Source organism: Eubalaena glacialis, chromosome 8 (genome assembly GCF_028564815.1).
Source record: "Eubalaena glacialis isolate mEubGla1 chromosome 8, mEubGla1.1.hap2.+ XY, whole genome shotgun sequence".
In the NCBI taxonomy this organism is placed as follows: Eukaryota; Metazoa; Chordata; class Mammalia; order Artiodactyla; family Balaenidae; genus Eubalaena; species Eubalaena glacialis.
In genome coordinates, this window is record NC_083723.1 from 15882031 (window position 1) to 15899531 (window position 17501).

Genomic DNA, 17501 nt, shown 5'->3' on the forward strand with positions numbered 1-17501 from the left:
TCTTTTTAACTGAATTTCTTATGGTATCTTTGAAAATGTTCATAGGCACCTCGTATGTGGTTCTCTGATAATTTAGTAAATCTTTTTCATTGACTAGGTGTCTTTCTGTCCATTTAAAAATCTGACAGGTATTATCACAATTTTCAATCTTATTGTATGTCATCTCTTTATATTCTATATAAAAATCAACTAAAGCCTACCATCCTGGGCCATTTATCTATATCCAATGTAAGTTCTTTTGAGACTCAGATCTTGGGATGACATTGTTAAAATGAGCACTCATGAGTATTAAATCACTCTGAAGGGCTTTAGAACCCCAGCAAGAAGTGTGGAACTTTGGAGAACATCTTTTTCAATCAATTCATGGCTTAGAGATAAGATTAAAGATAGGAGACTAGGTTTTTAATGTTCTTTTAAGGCCTCAGAGTCGAAAGATAAGAGGAAGCCACTAAGATGTTTCTCAATTACTAGTAAGTATATTGGATTTTGCATTTTCTCCTTGGCATGTCTTGTCAAATAGTCACAGGCAGAGACAGAATGAGGTGGGAGAAGGAGCCCAGGACTTCAGGCCAAAATGCCTGGCTGTGCCTCCATCACAGCCAAAAGTGGTCTGTTCTTCTCTCATAGAACTATGTCTGCATGGATTCCCTTTGGATCTCTGATCGCGGCATCCTATTTTAGATTCTCATCACACTATGGTATCTTCTCTCAAAAGAAACCCAGCAGACCTAAGGGTTCAACCTCTGAGGGTTCAACCTGGGGGCCCCATCACACCTTGACCTAAAGCAGTTCTGCTTTATTTATTTATTTTTTAAAATATGCACAAGCACGTGAAAAGCAGTCTTGTTTTAAATAATTTTTAATCTAAAATTCCACTGATAAAGGGAACAGAAAAAAAGTCTGAAACATCAAATATTTGTGAGATATTTGGGGAAATTTGAACAAAGTGAATATTATTTAGCTGTCAATATAAGGATTATGATTATATGATTTTGCTAATAGCAGTAATGGTGCTGCATTCTTATCTGTGAAAGATTCTTGGGTGAAGAATTTATAGGTAAAATTATATGATGTCTGGGATTTGCATTGTACTCCAGTAGGAAGTTAGAGGTTACAAATTAAGTAAGACTGACCAAATAATGGTTTCTAACTCTGCTAGTGACAGCCAACAATATGTGTATAGCAACTCTGCTTTAATTCATTGGTTATTTTAATTTTTTTAGCATACACAGGTAGATAGAGGTTCTGTTTAAGATTTCACTTGATTAAATGCATCCATTGCTGGAAACATGAGCTTCCAGCAATGGAATTGCTGGTATTCCTACTGATCCCATGTCTTCAGTACTCTTCCCAGCATATCCCACTGAAATACCCAATTTCATTCCTTCTTTTACTGCCTTATTGAAACTCTTCAAATGGCCCTCTGTCTCATGACGGAGAACATACGCAACCTTTAGCCTGGTATTCCTGGCCTCCCTCCCTGCCGCGGCAGTGGAGATGGCCTCGGTGTTCTAATATAAGATTATCTTTTTTTGGGACTTCCCTGGTGGCACAGTAGTTAAGAATCCGCCTGCCAATGCAGGGGACACGGGTTCGAGCCCTAGTCCGGGAAGATCCCACATGCCGCAGAGCAACTAAGCCCGTGCGCCACAACTACTGAGCCTATGTTCTAGGGCCCCTGTGCCACAACTACTGAGCCCACGTGCTGCAACTACTGAAGCCTGCATGCCTAGAGCCTGTGCTCTGCAACAAGAGAAGCCACCGCAGTGAGAAGCCCGTGCAGCGCAACGAAGAGTAGCCCCCGCTCGCTGCAACTAGAGAAAGCCTGCACACAGCAACGAAGACCCAACACAGCCAAAAATAAATTTTAAAAACCCCAAAAACAAAAAAAAAACACTTAAAAAAAAGATTTTTTTTTTTTTGAATTCTGGAAAATTTTATTAACAAGTTAATTTAGAAGAACAGAGTACAAAGCTATACAAACAATATGATTCCAGTTTCATTTTTTCATATATATATATGTATGTATATATACACTCTATGCAAATATACAATATATACGCATCAAAAAAGACTGGATGTAAATGCACCAAAATGTTAACATTGACCCTTTAAAGGTGGTGTAACTATGGCTGATACTTTTTTCTATTATTAGCAGGTGTTACTTTTATTTTGCTACTTCAAGAGATAGAATGTTTCATTATCTGGGGACATATGGCCTCTGTGAAATAAGCTTTATAATTTATGTTTTAATATTTTATTTTATTTTTTAAAATTTGTTTTTAACTTTTTACTTTATATTGAAGTATAGTTTTTAACAATGTTGTGTTAATTTCAGGTGTACAGCAAAGTGATCCAGTTATACATATGCATGTATCTATCCTTTTTCAAATTCTTTTCCCATTTAGGTTGTTACATAATATTGAGCAGAGTTCCCTGTGCTATACAGTAGGTCCTTGTTGGTTATCTATTTTTTTTTTTATATTGCCTCACATTTCTATCGTACTTTTTTTGAATTCGATGTTTAACTCATTATTTATTTATTTATTTATTTGGCTGAGTCGGGTCTTAGTTGCGGCAGGTGGGATCTTCGTTGAGGCATGCGGGATCTTTCGTTGCGGCGTGTGGGCTTCTCTAGTTGTGGCGTGCGGGTCTTTCTGTCTCTAGTTGTGGCACAGAGGCTACAGGGTACGTGGGCTCTGTAGTTTGTGGCATGCAGGCTCTCTAGTTGAGGCACGCAAACTCTGTAGTTGTGGCACGCAGGCTTTGTTGACCCTGGCATGTGGGATCTTTGTTCCCCAACTAGGGATTGAACCCACGTGCCCTGCACTGGTAGGCGGATTCTTTACCACTGGACCACCAGGGAAGTCCCTGGTTATCTATTTTATATATAGCAGTGTGTGCATGTCAATTTCACACACAAGATTATCTTGATCTGGTTATCGAATACAGAGCCTGAGACTGTGTGTGCTCTCACAAGCAGCCCATGAAATCGAGCTCCTGTCTGATTTTGCTCAGCATTATCTTTGCCCTTCTTCTAAGCTACCCAAGCCATTCTGTTCCTTTTGAGCACACCTCCTCCACAAAGCCTTCCTCGATTACTCCAGCCCATAGTAATCAGGACCATGTCGAAATTCTCTTGCACGGGTGGGCATTTATACTAGTCTACCTTACATTTTACCCAGTTTGACAATGGTGTTATGTAGACTGTGTGTGCATAGTGTTATTTTCGCCTCCTGGGGCATCGGGGAACAGTACAGCAGTCAGTGTGACCACCACTCACCTGGGGAAATAGGCATGCTGGGATCATCCCCACATGTAAATTTTCAATGTAATATATGCATTAAGATAAGAAGGGAAATGTATTCTGGAAATAAATTTCAGCAACATGGATGGAAATAAAACTTACCTTAAGTTGCAACACATTAAAGCTCAAAGAACTTTAAGACCAGATGGTATAGGTTTTAAGCCTAATTCTGCCTCTCACTTTGCGTTCATCAGCAAGTTATTTATCCTTTATGATCTTTTTAATAACTGTAATAATACTGCTATTCTTTGTTCTTTGCACTTCACAAAGTGCTTTTGCATGTTCTTTAATTTGAACTTCACAATGACCCATAAGGTATCAAGGTAAGCTATTATCTATCAAACAAGAAAACTGAGCTCGGGGCCATGCCCTCACATCTTAATGTGTTAAGCTGATAGTAGGCACTGAAACTCAAATCTTCTGGCTTCTATTTTAGTGCTTTACTAAACTGTTACTGAAAGTGTTATCTACAGACCAGCTGTGTGGGCATCACCTGGGAGCTTGTTAAAAATGCAGAAGCTCAGGCCTCACCCCAGACCTGCTTTATCAGAATCTACATGTTAACAAGATGCCCAGGGTTTCATACATACTTTAAAGTGGAAGAAGTACTGTAATATAAGAACAGTTTAATAAGCCTCTGAGGTACAAACATGAAAAGGGTTTTAAAATTTTTATTCCTATTGCTGCCATCAAATCTCTTCTGTCAAATCTCCCTTTTCTTTGAAGAGATCTCGAGCAGATCTGATAGATTTTTAGTTACTTTCAGGTTTTTTATAAGTTTCATACACTGTAGTCCAGTTTTAAAACTTCAAACTTACATGGAAAGAAAAGCTTTCCTTTACCCCAGCCTAGCTTGTGCCCTTCAAAAGTTTTTTTTTTTTTTTTTTTGGCCTGTTCTTAAACCATATGTACTTACTTCCAAGTTCTGTCTCTTGGTGATGTATCATGATGATGTTCATTTTTCAGAATAAGAAATTCAGTTGCCCCGCTCAGTCTTCAGTGAAACTCAGAAGTAAAAACCAGGGACTTCCCTGGTGGTCCAGTGGTTAAGACTCCGTGCTTCCAATGCAGGGGACCCGGGTTCGACCCCTGGTCAGGGAACTAGATCCTGCATGGTGCAACTAAGATCCCGCCTGCCGCAACTAAGACCCGGCACAGCCAAATAAATATTAAAAAAAAAAAAAAAGAGGTAAAAACCAAGCACACATACCCAGCATAAAGTAACCAAGACACTTCAGTCTTTATTCACTATATTTCACCAGGTTATTGGCCCAAGGATGACTTATGGTTGGTTGTCTTTGGCAAAAACTGAAGTTGATGAAGTATGAGACTGTACTTCATTAAAAAGAAACATTTCTCAACCTCTTGTTCTTAATTTTTAGTTAAGTTTTTCAGTCTTCTTTGGCTGGGAAGCCAAGAGTTAGATCTATTCACCCTTAGCCAAATGACTGCCCTTGGATGTTCAAGATGGAATTCCATTCGAGTCCCTGCGGATTGTGTTCATTAGAATTCTTAGGGGTTGTGTATCCCCTGTCCCAACTATATACTTTATCAGACTTCTAATTCCCGTCTTAGTCCCTGAAATGAAAGTTTCATTTTGGGCCCCCCAGCTGCCTCCTCCATGTCTTGTTTGTTTTCACTTTTATGTGACAAGAAAAGGCAGCTTTTGTCTTTGTTTCTGGTTAGCAGACTTCATAAATATTCATTAGCAGTTTCCCTTTCCAGCTACTATTTTGTAATTTGTAACTTTTAAGTGAAATCTGAAGCAAAAGATAGCTACCACTACTCACTTTAATACACCTGAGTTGTTCATCTTTATTTTGGAGATCGTGAGCCAGACAGGAGTGACTTTTGAAGGCTGTTTTCCTAGGCTACATCATTCTGAGGAGGCACAGGTTGTGTGTGTGTGTGTGTGTGTGTGTGTGTGTGTGTGTGCGGTGTAGCTTGTGCCTCAGCGGGTGAGTAAACGGGACAGGAGTGGAAAGAGTATTTCCAGAGCATTTGCAGGAGCGCTGTGCTAGGCAATGTATCCACTGTCTCACCTTGTCTTCACTAGGGCTCTGTGAGACAGGTGTTACTATATCCATCTTACAAGCCTGGAACCAAAGCTAAGAAAAAGTGAGTGATTTGCTCCAATCCACAAAGCTAGTAACCCGAGGAGGGGGGATGACAGATTATGAAACGTGTGTGTTCCACGGCGCTCTTCTGGTTGTTCTGTAGAAACTGATAGTGGGCAGCTTTGGAGTTATTACCTTTAGAAAGTCGGTATGTTTTTTATTTTGGTGTATTAAGTTGTTAATAACAGTGTTACTATGCCTGGGCTACTGGAAGGGGGAGCCTGCTGTTGCCACCCTCACTTAAAATGGAATATTACTCAGCCAGAAAAAGAATGAAATTGGGTCATTTGTAGAGAGACGTGGATGAACCTAGAGACTGTCATACAGAGTGAAGTAAGTCAGAAAGAGAAAGATATAATATATTAAAGCATATATGTGGACTCTAGAAAAATGGTACAGATGAACCTATTTGAAGGGCAGGAATAGAGACGTAGATGTAGGGAACAGACGTGTGGACATGGTGGAGGAGGGGGTGGGATGACTCAGGAGATTGGGATTGACGTATGTGCACTGCCTTGTGTAAAACAGACAGCTAGTGGGAACCTGCTGTATAGCGCAGGGAGCTCAGCTCGGTGCTCTGTGGTGACCTAGATGGGTGGGATGGGGGTGGGTGGGAGGGATGTCCAAGAGGGAGGGGATATATGTATACATAAAGCTGATTAACTTTGTTGTACAGCAGAAACTAACACGACACAACATTGTAAAGCACCTATACCCCAATTAAAAAAAAACAAAACAAATCTGAGGCTTGGGGCTGGCCCTTAGATGCCAGGGGATTGACCCAGTATTTCCATGGATTGCCCTTTTAGTTAGTGCTTTGTTTACTGGATAACAACTCTACCATTTTCTGTCTGTAGAGAGTTTTTTCCCCACTTTCAAGAAAGCTCTGCTTTGCAGAAATGCGTTCCTTCCCCCTTTCCTCTGGGAAACAAAACAGATGCAACTGTTAGGTGACCTTGTGGGCTCAGCACCACACACTTAGCAGTTTTCATGCACCCCCTTTGCAGCCTCCCATGCTTTCCTGAGTGTCAGCAGGAAACGCACACACCTTTTTTTTTTTTTTTTAATTTTATTTATTTATTTATTTATTTATGGCTCTGTTGGGTCTTCGTTTCTGTGCGAGGGCTTTCTCTAGTTGCGGCAAGTGGGGGCCACTCTTCATCGCGGTGCGTGGGCCTCTCACTATCGCGGCCTCTCTTGTTGCGGAGCACAGGCTCCAGACGCGCAGGCTCAGCAATTGTGGCTCACGGGCCTAGTCGCTCCGCGGCATGTGGGATCTTCCCAGACCAGGGCTCGAACCCGTGTCCCCTGCCTTGGCAGGCAGATTCTCAACCACTGTGCCACCAGGGAAGCCCGCACACACCCTTTTAAGGGCTGTTTTTCTAAACTTGCTAATCAGGCAGCTAATTTCTTTGTATTGTGAGTCTGTTTCTTGATCGTCGCATCAAATTCCGCCTGTGTCTCTCCTTATTCACCTTAGTGGCTGTGGACAGAGGACCCCTCCTGGGTACCTTTCTGCCTTGGATAGGGGTGGCATTGCCCCAAAGCCACATAAATCTGCGCATGTTGAGACCAGCCCGAAGCAAGTCTGTGCCAGCCTCTTAAAATTTTTGCTGAAATCTAAAACACTCTTTGCCTTCGGATACAAAATGGAAGACCTTTTTTTGGAACCTAGTAACACTCAAGAGTTGTCTGTTATCTGCCAGGCAAGATGTAATTAGACTTCCTATGCAATTTACCACGTGATTTAGGATATGTGGTTTTTTTTTTAAAAAAGCCAAGGGCAGGAGTATTTTTAAATAATGTTGATTTTCCCCCCCTGAATATAGAAGTAACACACATTCACTGCAGATAATTTAGAAAATGAAGAAAAATGTGAAGAAAAGAAAATAAGGCAGGTAAAATGATTATTAACTTTTTGATGCATGTTTCTTGTTACACTCACACACATATGTAGATGCACACACAACATATTTAGGTTTTTGCAAAACATTTTTAATGGCATTAGTCCTTGGGGCGTTAATGCCAACCATTTTTCTCCTTTTCAATTCTTTTTATTCTTAGAATGGAATATTACCCATATACAAAAGAGAGGGAGAATAGCTCAGTGTTCAGGACCGTTTACTATGGAAACAGATTGCCTAGATTCTGGTCTTGGCTGTACCATGTGCTAGCTTGGAACCTTGGGAAAGCCACTTAATCTTTCTGTGCCTCAGTTTTCCCATATATAAAATGGGGACAAAACAGTACTTATTCATAAGGTAAACTGGTAGCTATTATTATTTTTTTAAATGAAGATAACATATATGTAAGGTGAAAAGAAAAACTGTACATGATCTAACCTTGTCATTTTGTTTGTGTTTTATTCCTTGATCACACCTCTTGCCTTCCCCCAGAGGTAATGTTACCCTACATCATTGTTTAGCTTTACATATTTTGAACTTCATATAATCAATCTCATACAAATTTTTACATAACATTGCTTGTGAGATTGCTTCAAGGTGATGTTTTTCAGTGTCAGTAGTATTATATGTCACGCTTTTTTATCCCTTTGGGTTGTTTTTAAATTTCGTGTTATTATAAGCAGTGCTGCTGTGAACATTCTTGTACATGTCTCACAATGCTCACCTGCAAAATTTGTTGCTGTTATTCTTCCGCTTTTTGTTTTTTTAAGGAGTCTACCTGCTGGGTAGTAATGTATGAGCATCTTTGATTTCAGTAGATAATAGAGAATTGTTTTCCCAAATGGTTGTATTGGTGTGCATATATACTTAAACCAGAATGTATACAAGATGAAAAGTCTGTAGGCAATTTAACTTTTGCTTTGTGTAGATGATATGCCTTTTCTCTTTGATTGTTTTTAAGATATTCTCTTGTCTTTGGAGAGCTGTAGTTTTGCTATAATATGTCTAGGTGGTATTTCTTATTATTCATCCTTCTTAGTATATATTGTGGTTTCTATGTCAATGAATTCATGTCTCCCATCAAATCTGGAAAAAGTGCAGCTATTAGTTCTTTGAACATTCCCTCACTTTCATTCCTCCCCTTTGAAACTCTAACTAGACTTACTTAAACCTTCTCATTTTATTTTCTATGACTTAAACTCTCTTTCATATTTTTCTTTTGCCTGTGCTATAATATGGATCATTTATTGAGCTCTATTTTCTTTTTAATAATACTGTTTTTAGCTGTGTCTTACATGATGTTTATCATGTATTGAGTTAAACTTTTTTAAGTTAGTTGATTTTATTGTTCATTTTCAGAAGTTTCATGTTATTTTGTAAATCTGTCTGGTCAACTTTATAACATTTTACCCTTTGTGTTTTAATTTTTTTAGTTGTGGTAGAATACACTAAAACTTTTTTTTTTTTTTTTACCATCTTAACCGTTTTTAAGTGTACAGTTCGGTTAAGTACGTTCACATTGTTGTGCAGCCAATCCAGAACTCTTTTCATCTTGCAAAACTGAAACTCTGTCCCCATTAAACATCCCCATTTCCCCCACCCCCCAGCCTCTGGCAGCCTCCGTCCTACTTTCTGTCTCTATGAACCTGACTTCTCTAGGGACCTTAGATAAATGAAATCCTACAATATCTGTCGTTCTGTGTCTGGCTTATTTCACGTAGCGTCATGGCGTCACGGTTCATCCGTGCTGTAGCATATGTCAGGATTTCTTTCCTTTTTTAAGGGTGAGTAATATTCCATTGTAAATTCCTTTGTGAGTTTTATTACCATTTACATTTTTTAAACCACTTCAGATATGATAATTTTTATTAGTATCTGATCATTATAATATTTGACGTCTTTGGGCATCTAGATCTGTTGTTCTGCTGGCTTTCCTTCGTGGTAGCTGTTCTATGTTTGGCGGTGTTCTTTACGAGGTTGTAATAGAATGAACTTCATACCTGGGAATCCTGAGACCTATAGTAAGGAGGAGTTTAATTTCTTTCTGTCGGGAATCTGGATGCTACCAATCTGGAACCGCATTAGTCTTTCAGGCTTAATGTCAGATTTCAGGAGCAGCCCCTACCTCGCAGTGGCCTCAGGCTTTGTCAGCTTTCACCCTGCCCCGTGCTTGTTAATCAGCACCGTTTTGGTTTCAGCTGTTTTTCCCCCATTTTCCCCCCTTCTCTTCCATAATATTCTTCCCCTATCTTTTCTATTCCTTCTTCCTTTTTCACCATCCCTTCTCTTCATTCACCATGCTGGCTGACTTGTCTGACTACTCTTTAGATTCTCTCTTTGCCTTTGGAATTCTGAAGTTTTACTGTATTCTATGTTTAGTTTATTTATTTTTGTGCTTTTTAAAAAAAATCCTGTTTGTTATTTATTCTGCTTCCTGAATCTTGGAGTTTGTATATTATATACATTCTGGAAAACTCTTAGGCATATCTTTACATATTATTTCTCCTTCATTCTCAATATTATCTCTTTCTGGAATTCCTATTATATATGTTATTCCTTTATCTTTACCCTTCATGCCTCTTAACCTTTTTTTTTTAAATTTTGTCTCAATGCAACTCCTCAGTCTTACTTTTTTTTTAAAAAAATTATTTATTTATTTATTTATTTTCCTATGTTTTTGGCTGTGTTGGGTCTTGGTTGTGGCACATGGGATCTTTGTTGAGGCGTGTGGGATCTTCTGTTGTGGCACACAGTCTCTTTGTTACGGCACTTCTCTCTAGTTATGGTGTGCAGGTTTTCTCTCTCTAGTTGAGGCACGTGGGCTCAGTAGTTGAGGCACACAGGCTTAGTTGCCCCGCAGCATGTGGGATCTTAGTTCCCCGACCAGGGATCAAACCTGCGTTTCCTGCATTGGAAGGCGGATTCTCTACCACTAGACTACCAGGGAAGTCCCGCCTCTCAACCTTTTTTACATATTTTTTCTTTTTTTAGTTTTTTTTTCTGTTTCAGTCGGTTATTTTCCCAGTTTTGTGTCTTATTAGCTAGTTGACCCACCCAGTAAATTTTTCACTTGAATAATTATATTTTTTATTTCAGAAAGTTCTGTTTGGTTCTTTTTCACATCAGCTTCATTTTCATAGTCTCATATTCTTTGCTTATGTATTCAATTTCCTCTTTAATGTTTTTGATAGACAATTTATATTTTGATTCTAATAACTCCAACACATGAAGTCTTGACAGGTTGCACCATGTATTCTTTCTGCTGACTCCCACTCATGGTGTCTTGCTTTTTCATATAATCTAATTTTTTAAAATTGTTACCTGTGGGAATTCTGTAAGGTCTGGTTTGAGGGTGTGTTTCTCCATGGAAGATTTAGATTTGTTTTAAGGGAAATAGGACTGGTTTAAATTAATTTATTGGCTTTGGATTTGTGGGAATCATGCAGAGTGTAAATTAGGACCTGAAATCCCAGAGAGGGAGGGTCTGGTGGCTTATGATTGCAGCTTTTCAAGGAGGCTTTTTTATCCTTCACTCAATATCAGAGTCAAGAGGGACAGTTTTCTTGGCCATCTCCCTTTATATGGTGAACTTTTTTTTTTACTTCACCAAAGGCAGAGCCCTTGGGAATCCAGTTTTCATGCAGTTGCCTCTATTTTGACTTTTCTCCTGATACAGATCCAAGACCCATACTCTTTTTTTTTTTTAAATTGAAATATAGTTGATTTACCATGTTGTGTTAGTTTCATGGGTACAGCGAAGTGATTCAGTTATACATATACATATGTGTGTGTATATATACGTATGCATATATATTCTTTTTCAAATTATTTTCTGTTATAGGTTATTACAAGATATTGAATATCGTTCCCTGTGCTGTATAGTAGGTCCTTATTGTTTATCTATTTTAAGTATAGCAGTGTGTATGTGTTAATCCCAAACTCCTAGTTTATCCCTTCCCCCACCTTTGGCAGCCACAAGTTTGCTTGGTGAGTTTATTTTTATTTTATAAATAAGTTCATTGGTGCCATTTTTTTAGATTCCACATACAAGCAATATCATATGATATTTGTCTTTCTCTCTTTGACTTACTTCACTCAGTCTGACAATCTCTAGGTCCATCCATGTTGCTGCAAATGGCATTATTTTGTTCTTTTTTATGGCTGAGTAATATTCCATTGTATGTATGTACCATATCTTCTTTATCCATTCATCCATTGATGGACATTTAGGTTGTCCATGTCCTCGCTATTGTAAATAGTGCTGCAGTGAACAATGGTGTGCATGTATCTTTTCGAATTATGGTTTTCTCAGGGTATATGCCCAGGAGTAGGATTGCTGGATCATATGGTAGCTCTATTTTCAGTTTTTTAAGGAACCTCCATACTGTTCTCCATAGTGGCTGTACCAATTTACATTCCCACCAACAGTGTAGGAGGGTTCCCTTTTCTCCACACCCTCTCCAGCATTTATTGTTTACAGACTTTTTGATGATGACCATTCTGACAGGTGTGAAGTGATACCTCATTGTAGTTTTGATTTGCATTTCTCTAATAATTAGGGGTGCTGAACATCTTTTTATGTACCTGTTGCCCATCTGTATAAGACCTGTACTCTTGACACCTCTACCTTCCCCCTCCTTCCCAGAAATTGGTGATGGAAAAATACCTTTAAAGTAGTTACTGGTTTCAGTTCTGGCTTAACCTTTTATGATTAGTGTTTTCACTTTTCTGTTATCCTCTGATATTTCCATTTTAATTACTTATAGCTCAGCTATTCTTTTACAAGCTTATCTTTTATACTTTATCCAGAATATTTTGGTGTTTATTTGGATTTCAAACTATGTAGTTTGCTATATTGCTGGGAATGGAAATCCTGAGCATTTAAAATGCTCCCTATTGTCAACAATATTTGAAACAGTATTGCTCTGATGTTTGTAAGTAAGGAAAGAGGCTGGCACTCTTGCCGTGGGGAGGACTGAAGGGCAGCAGTATTCTCATCCATCCAAAAACCTTTCTGACTTCTTGAGTCTCTGGGATTAGTGGTGAGGCCATAATAACATTGTGAAACTTCTGGGATTGCTTTCGTTTCTGGAATATTACCTCCATTTTCTTAATTTTGATCTCTCCCATTGTTAACTGATACTATCCACTCTCTAATACTTTACCATTCTCATGGAAGATATTTATAGCCACATTTGTAGACACATCTCTGATGTCTTTTAATTATTCTTTTCATATGTCTTTCTGTTCACAAGACTGTAAACCAGGTTCCCAAATGTGAAAGTGCTACAGCTGGGAATTGTCTTGTTTGCTAAGTAGTTTTTTTTGTTTGTTTTTTGTTTTTTTTTGTCCTGCTAGGAGCTTCCTGATGCTCAGATTTTCTGTTTTGAGACTATTTTATGCAGATAGGTTTAAGTCTGTATGTTCCATTCAGTTTCCATTAATGTTGTTCTCTTAACTGTCTGTTTTCAGTGCGCTGCTAGCGCTAGTAAGATAGCACACACAGTGATTTGTGTATATTAATTTTCTACTCTGCTACCTTATTGAATTTTCTTACTGCGTGCATGAAGTAGTTTTCAAGTCAATTTTATTTTGCAAGTATATAATCGTATCATCTGCAAATAATGATAGTTTTATCTTCTCATTTTACACAAGCAATATATGAATATATTATCACTGAATAAAAATTTAAACAATAAAAAAAAAAAGATAGCGCACAGACTGTCACTTGAGAGATCACCTAGTCACACATTATTTTGGAAAGAATTGCTCAACAGTAGCTTTGATGTAACTACTGATTTTTGCTAGGATTTAAGACAGATTATAGAAAGACATTGGATAGTCCTCTCACCAGTTTCTCAGTATGAACCTGCCTAATATTCATCTTTAAGTGGACCTTAACTGGGACAGAGGTAGAAAAAGAAAGTAGGAAAGGAGAATGAGGCAGGAGTTCCCCAGCATGGTTTGCATATACTCATTGGCAGATTCAAGCTGCCAGATGATTTTAAAGTAACACGAGAACAGGTATCCTGCCTCTCCCGCAGCCTTACACTCACCCTTTCCCAGGAGGGCAGCAAGTACCAGCCCACATTCGTCTTACTCATAACGAAACCGAGGATAAATTGGGAGTGTGGCATTAACAGATATACACTACTGTATATAAAATAGATAAACAGCAAAGACCTACTGTATAGCACAGGGAAGCATGTTCAGTATATTGTGATAACCTATAATGGAAAAGATTCTGAAAAAGATTAAATATATGTTTCTATGTCTAACCGAATCACTTTGCTGTACACCTGTAACTAACACAACATTGTAAATTAGCTATACGTCAATAAAAAAAATAAAGTAAAAAATAAAGACCAAAAATGGCTGACTATAATGTAATGTGAAAATATTAAAAATTTAGGGTAGCAAAAACAAACAAACAAACAAAAACCCCAGCCTTGACTAACTTAAAGGAAAGGCAGTTTATTGGATGGCCACTAGGAGAGCACAGAATTTACAGGATGTCTCAGTCACCAGACTTGAATATGGCGGGAACCGTGTCCCCTCCAGAGAGCAGGAAGCAGGAATAATGTTATCTTACAGCAGAGCAGTCTGGTCAGGGGGACGGTGATCAAATGGGTGAACCTCAGTCGTTTAGTCGCCTAGGCACTCTGCTCAGGACTTGAATCCCAGGCAGGTATCTGACTGAACGAGTGTGGGTTCCATAGCTGCCCCGTGGCAGGGGGAGGTCGGGGAACTGGATTCAGAGCCCCTCCAGATTATACCCGAAGTTGAATCAACCCCGAAAGAAATGTGTGGTGCCCTTAGAAACAAGGCTTGGGTATGAGGCAACCAAACACCGGTAGATGTCCATCTCAGGTTCACTGTGAATCCCTGGAATGTTTGAGGTAATGGCAGCTTAACATCAAAATTATACTAACCATCGACAATACGTCGGGTTAACACAGTCAATTCTAAATGTTTCTGGGGTTCATTAGTAATTTCTTAGATCCTTTCAGATGTGTTTTCTCCTCTTGTTAGTTCTTTTGCCCTTTAGCCATTTCAGTTCTCATTATTTCCTCTCCAAGAGATGGGACAGATGACATTTTTTTAAACTTTACATGTTTGTGCCTACCAAATGGCATAGAAAAACTTGTTTGGAGGACAGTGGAATGAAGACTCTATTAAGCATAATGATATTTATGGGGTTAACTAATTGTGATATTCTTGTTTTGATTGTATATCAGATCAGGACTCAAGATAAACTGTGGTTTGGCGAAGTTCGAAATGTCTCCAGAGAGACACCTGTCCCTTTATCTCTTGTGTCTTGTTTTCTGTGGGAATTGGTTATCTTGGAATAGAGAAAAGTGGTGGCTTAATGAGTATCTTCAAGACTATGATTTTTTTTCCTGGGCTTATTTTGAGTAGTTTTAAGCCTTCAGACGTCACACAGCAAGGAAATGTTCTAACATTAGCCTTTCATTGAGATGCATCACGTGGAAGAACATGTGAATTCTTAGAAGTTGTGACAGATTCTCCCCTGAAGGACTTTAAAGATTGGGATTAGTTATTTTGGGGAAGAGAATGGTGCTTTAGGTGCTGTATAGAGCCATTCATTCAACACTCAGATACTGAGCGACTTCTGTGTGTCACGTTCTATGTCACAGCCCTCACACAGCTCATGGTCTACCAGGAGGAGACAGGCGTGTAAATAGCTATGTGTACCACTAGCTAGGGGCTCCACAGTCAAAAAAAGAGGCATTGTTTTATCAGTACCGAAAATGAGCTAAACCTACTGAGACAAGCAGTCTGGGCTGTGTGGCTGGGTTCCCTGCCTCTAGCTTTCTGATAGTTGGCATTAGAGATAATATATTTATTTATTTTTGTTTTTGTTTTTTATGTACACACACACACTTTTTTCTTGTTGTATGACCTCTGAGGTTTAAAACTACTCAAAATGAGCCTAGAAATTTAAAAAATCATAGTCTTGAAGATACTCATTAAGTCACCACTTTTCTCTATTCTAAGATAACCAGTTCCAGCACTCTCTCTGGGGATAAGCTGTCCCTGGGCCAAAGTGATTCAAATATATATATATATATAATATATATATATATTCTTTTTCAGGTTCTTTTTCATTATAGGTTATTACAAGATATTGAATATAGTTCCCTGTGCTATGCAGTAGGTCCTTGTTGTTTATCTATATTATATATACCAGTGTGTATCTGTTAATCCCAAATTCCCAATTTATCCCTCCCCCTCCTTTCCCCTTTGGTAACCATAAGTTTGTTTTCTGTGTCTGTGAGTCTGTTTCTGTTTTGTAAATAAGTTCATTTGTATCATTTTTTTAGATTCCACATGTAAGTGATATCTTATGATAATTGTCTTTGTCTGTCTGACTGACTTCACTTAGTATATTTAACTCCTGACACCTACACCAGTCTATGCTCTGACTCTCAATCAATATTTGATGTCTAGAGCTGCAGCGCTGTCATTCTTGGTGGTCACTATGTGTCTCTCTTTGGAGCTCACAGACACCTTCTTTAACCTCTCCCTGGTCACTGACCATGACCTTACCCAGTCCCACACTACGTTCTGAGTTTTGCTTCTCTTCAGGTGCCTGTTCCATCTCATGGCATCTTTTTCCTCATGGGCTTACCTTGCATTTGGAGCACGGCGTTTGTTTCATCTGTGTAATCCCAGTGGTTGGCACAGCATCCTACACATAGCTCAGGAAAGGTTTGTTCAACTGAAATCTCATTTGATAGTTTGGAGACATCATTTTTCTATACATGCTTAATATCTGCTCTAATTTGAGCAAGCTCACATAGAAACGTGCTTTATTAGGAGAACACTCCACCATAAACCCAGATGTCCTGCCGTTGCTCCCTTTGGGAACAGAGCGTTGATTACAATATTTAGGTAGTGTTATCCTCTTGCTCCAGGTATCCGGACATTAAACACTGAGGTTCTTTGCTTGGGATGCTATGAGACACTGCTTTGGTAATTGGGGTGATACAGTATACCTAACTATTTGCCACAAACTCTGAGTATGCGTGCTAGATTTTGACCAGTTCTCAGTTCCTCCTCACCAAGGTCTAGTGATAGGTAACCTTTAGTGACTGTGACTGAGTCTGGTTAGACTAGCTTCTCCTCCAGGTCCTACATGGTCCACTTTGGTTTTGTTCTACTGGGAGGCTTCTTGATTCAGAGCCCTAATTACTCATGAGTTATAGGTTACTCTTAACCTATGCACTTTTCAAGAATAGCGTTTAAGTACTAAGAACCAGATTACATTAATGCGAGGCTTTCCTTTTCCCTAATATGCATGGCAAACTACTGGCTCACTGCTTTTGAAAATGGCTACGAGAAACAATTCTCTATCTCTCTGGTCTGGATGGGCTGTTTCTTTCTTTTTTTATTAAAGTATAGTTGATTTATAATGTTGTCTTAGTTTCAAGTATACAGCAAAGTGATTCAGTTATACATATATATATGTATATTCTTTTCCATATTCTTTTCCATTATGGTTTACTACAGGATATTGAATATAGTTCCCTGGGCTATACAGTAGGACCTTGTTGTTTATTTATTTTATATATAGTAGTTTGTATCTGCTAATCCCAAACTCCTAATTTACCCCTCCCTCACCCCCTTTCCCCTCCGGTGACCATAAATTTGTTCTCTATGTCTGTGAGTCTGTTTCTGTTTTGTAAATAAGTCCATTTGTATCACATTTTAGATTCCTCATATAAGTGATATCATATGGTATTTGTCTTTCTCTGTCTGACTTACTTCACTTAGTATGATAATCTCTACATCCATCCATGTTACTGCAAATGGCATTATTTCATTCTTTTTATGGCTGAGTAGTATTCCATTATATATATATATATATATACCACATCTTCTTTATCCATTTATCTGTTGGTGAACGTTTAGGTTGTTTCCATGTCTTGTCTATTGTGAATAGCGCTGCTGTGAACATAGGGGTGCGTGTATCTTTTCGAATTAGAGTTTCTGTCTTTTTTGGATATATGCCCAGGAGTGGGATTGCCGGATCATATGGTAGTTCTATTTTTAGTTTTTTAAGGAACCTCCATACTGTTTTCCATAGTGGCTGCACCAATTTACATTCCCACCAACAGTGTAGGAGGGTTCTCTTTTCTCCACATCCTC

The 17501-nt window shown here is 38.7% G+C and overlaps 1 protein-coding gene and 1 non-coding gene across 3 annotated transcripts in view; both read left to right on the forward strand.

Annotated features, from left to right (window-relative positions):
- Positions 1-17501, forward strand: part of NRCAM (neuronal cell adhesion molecule) — a 245235-nt gene that overhangs the window by 7404 nt on the left and 220330 nt on the right. The gene's annotated exons all lie outside the window — the stretch shown is intronic.
- On the forward strand, positions 4336-4408 carry TRNAW-CCA (transfer RNA tryptophan (anticodon CCA)). The gene has a single exon. It is a non-coding gene; the product is annotated as a tRNA-Trp (tRNA).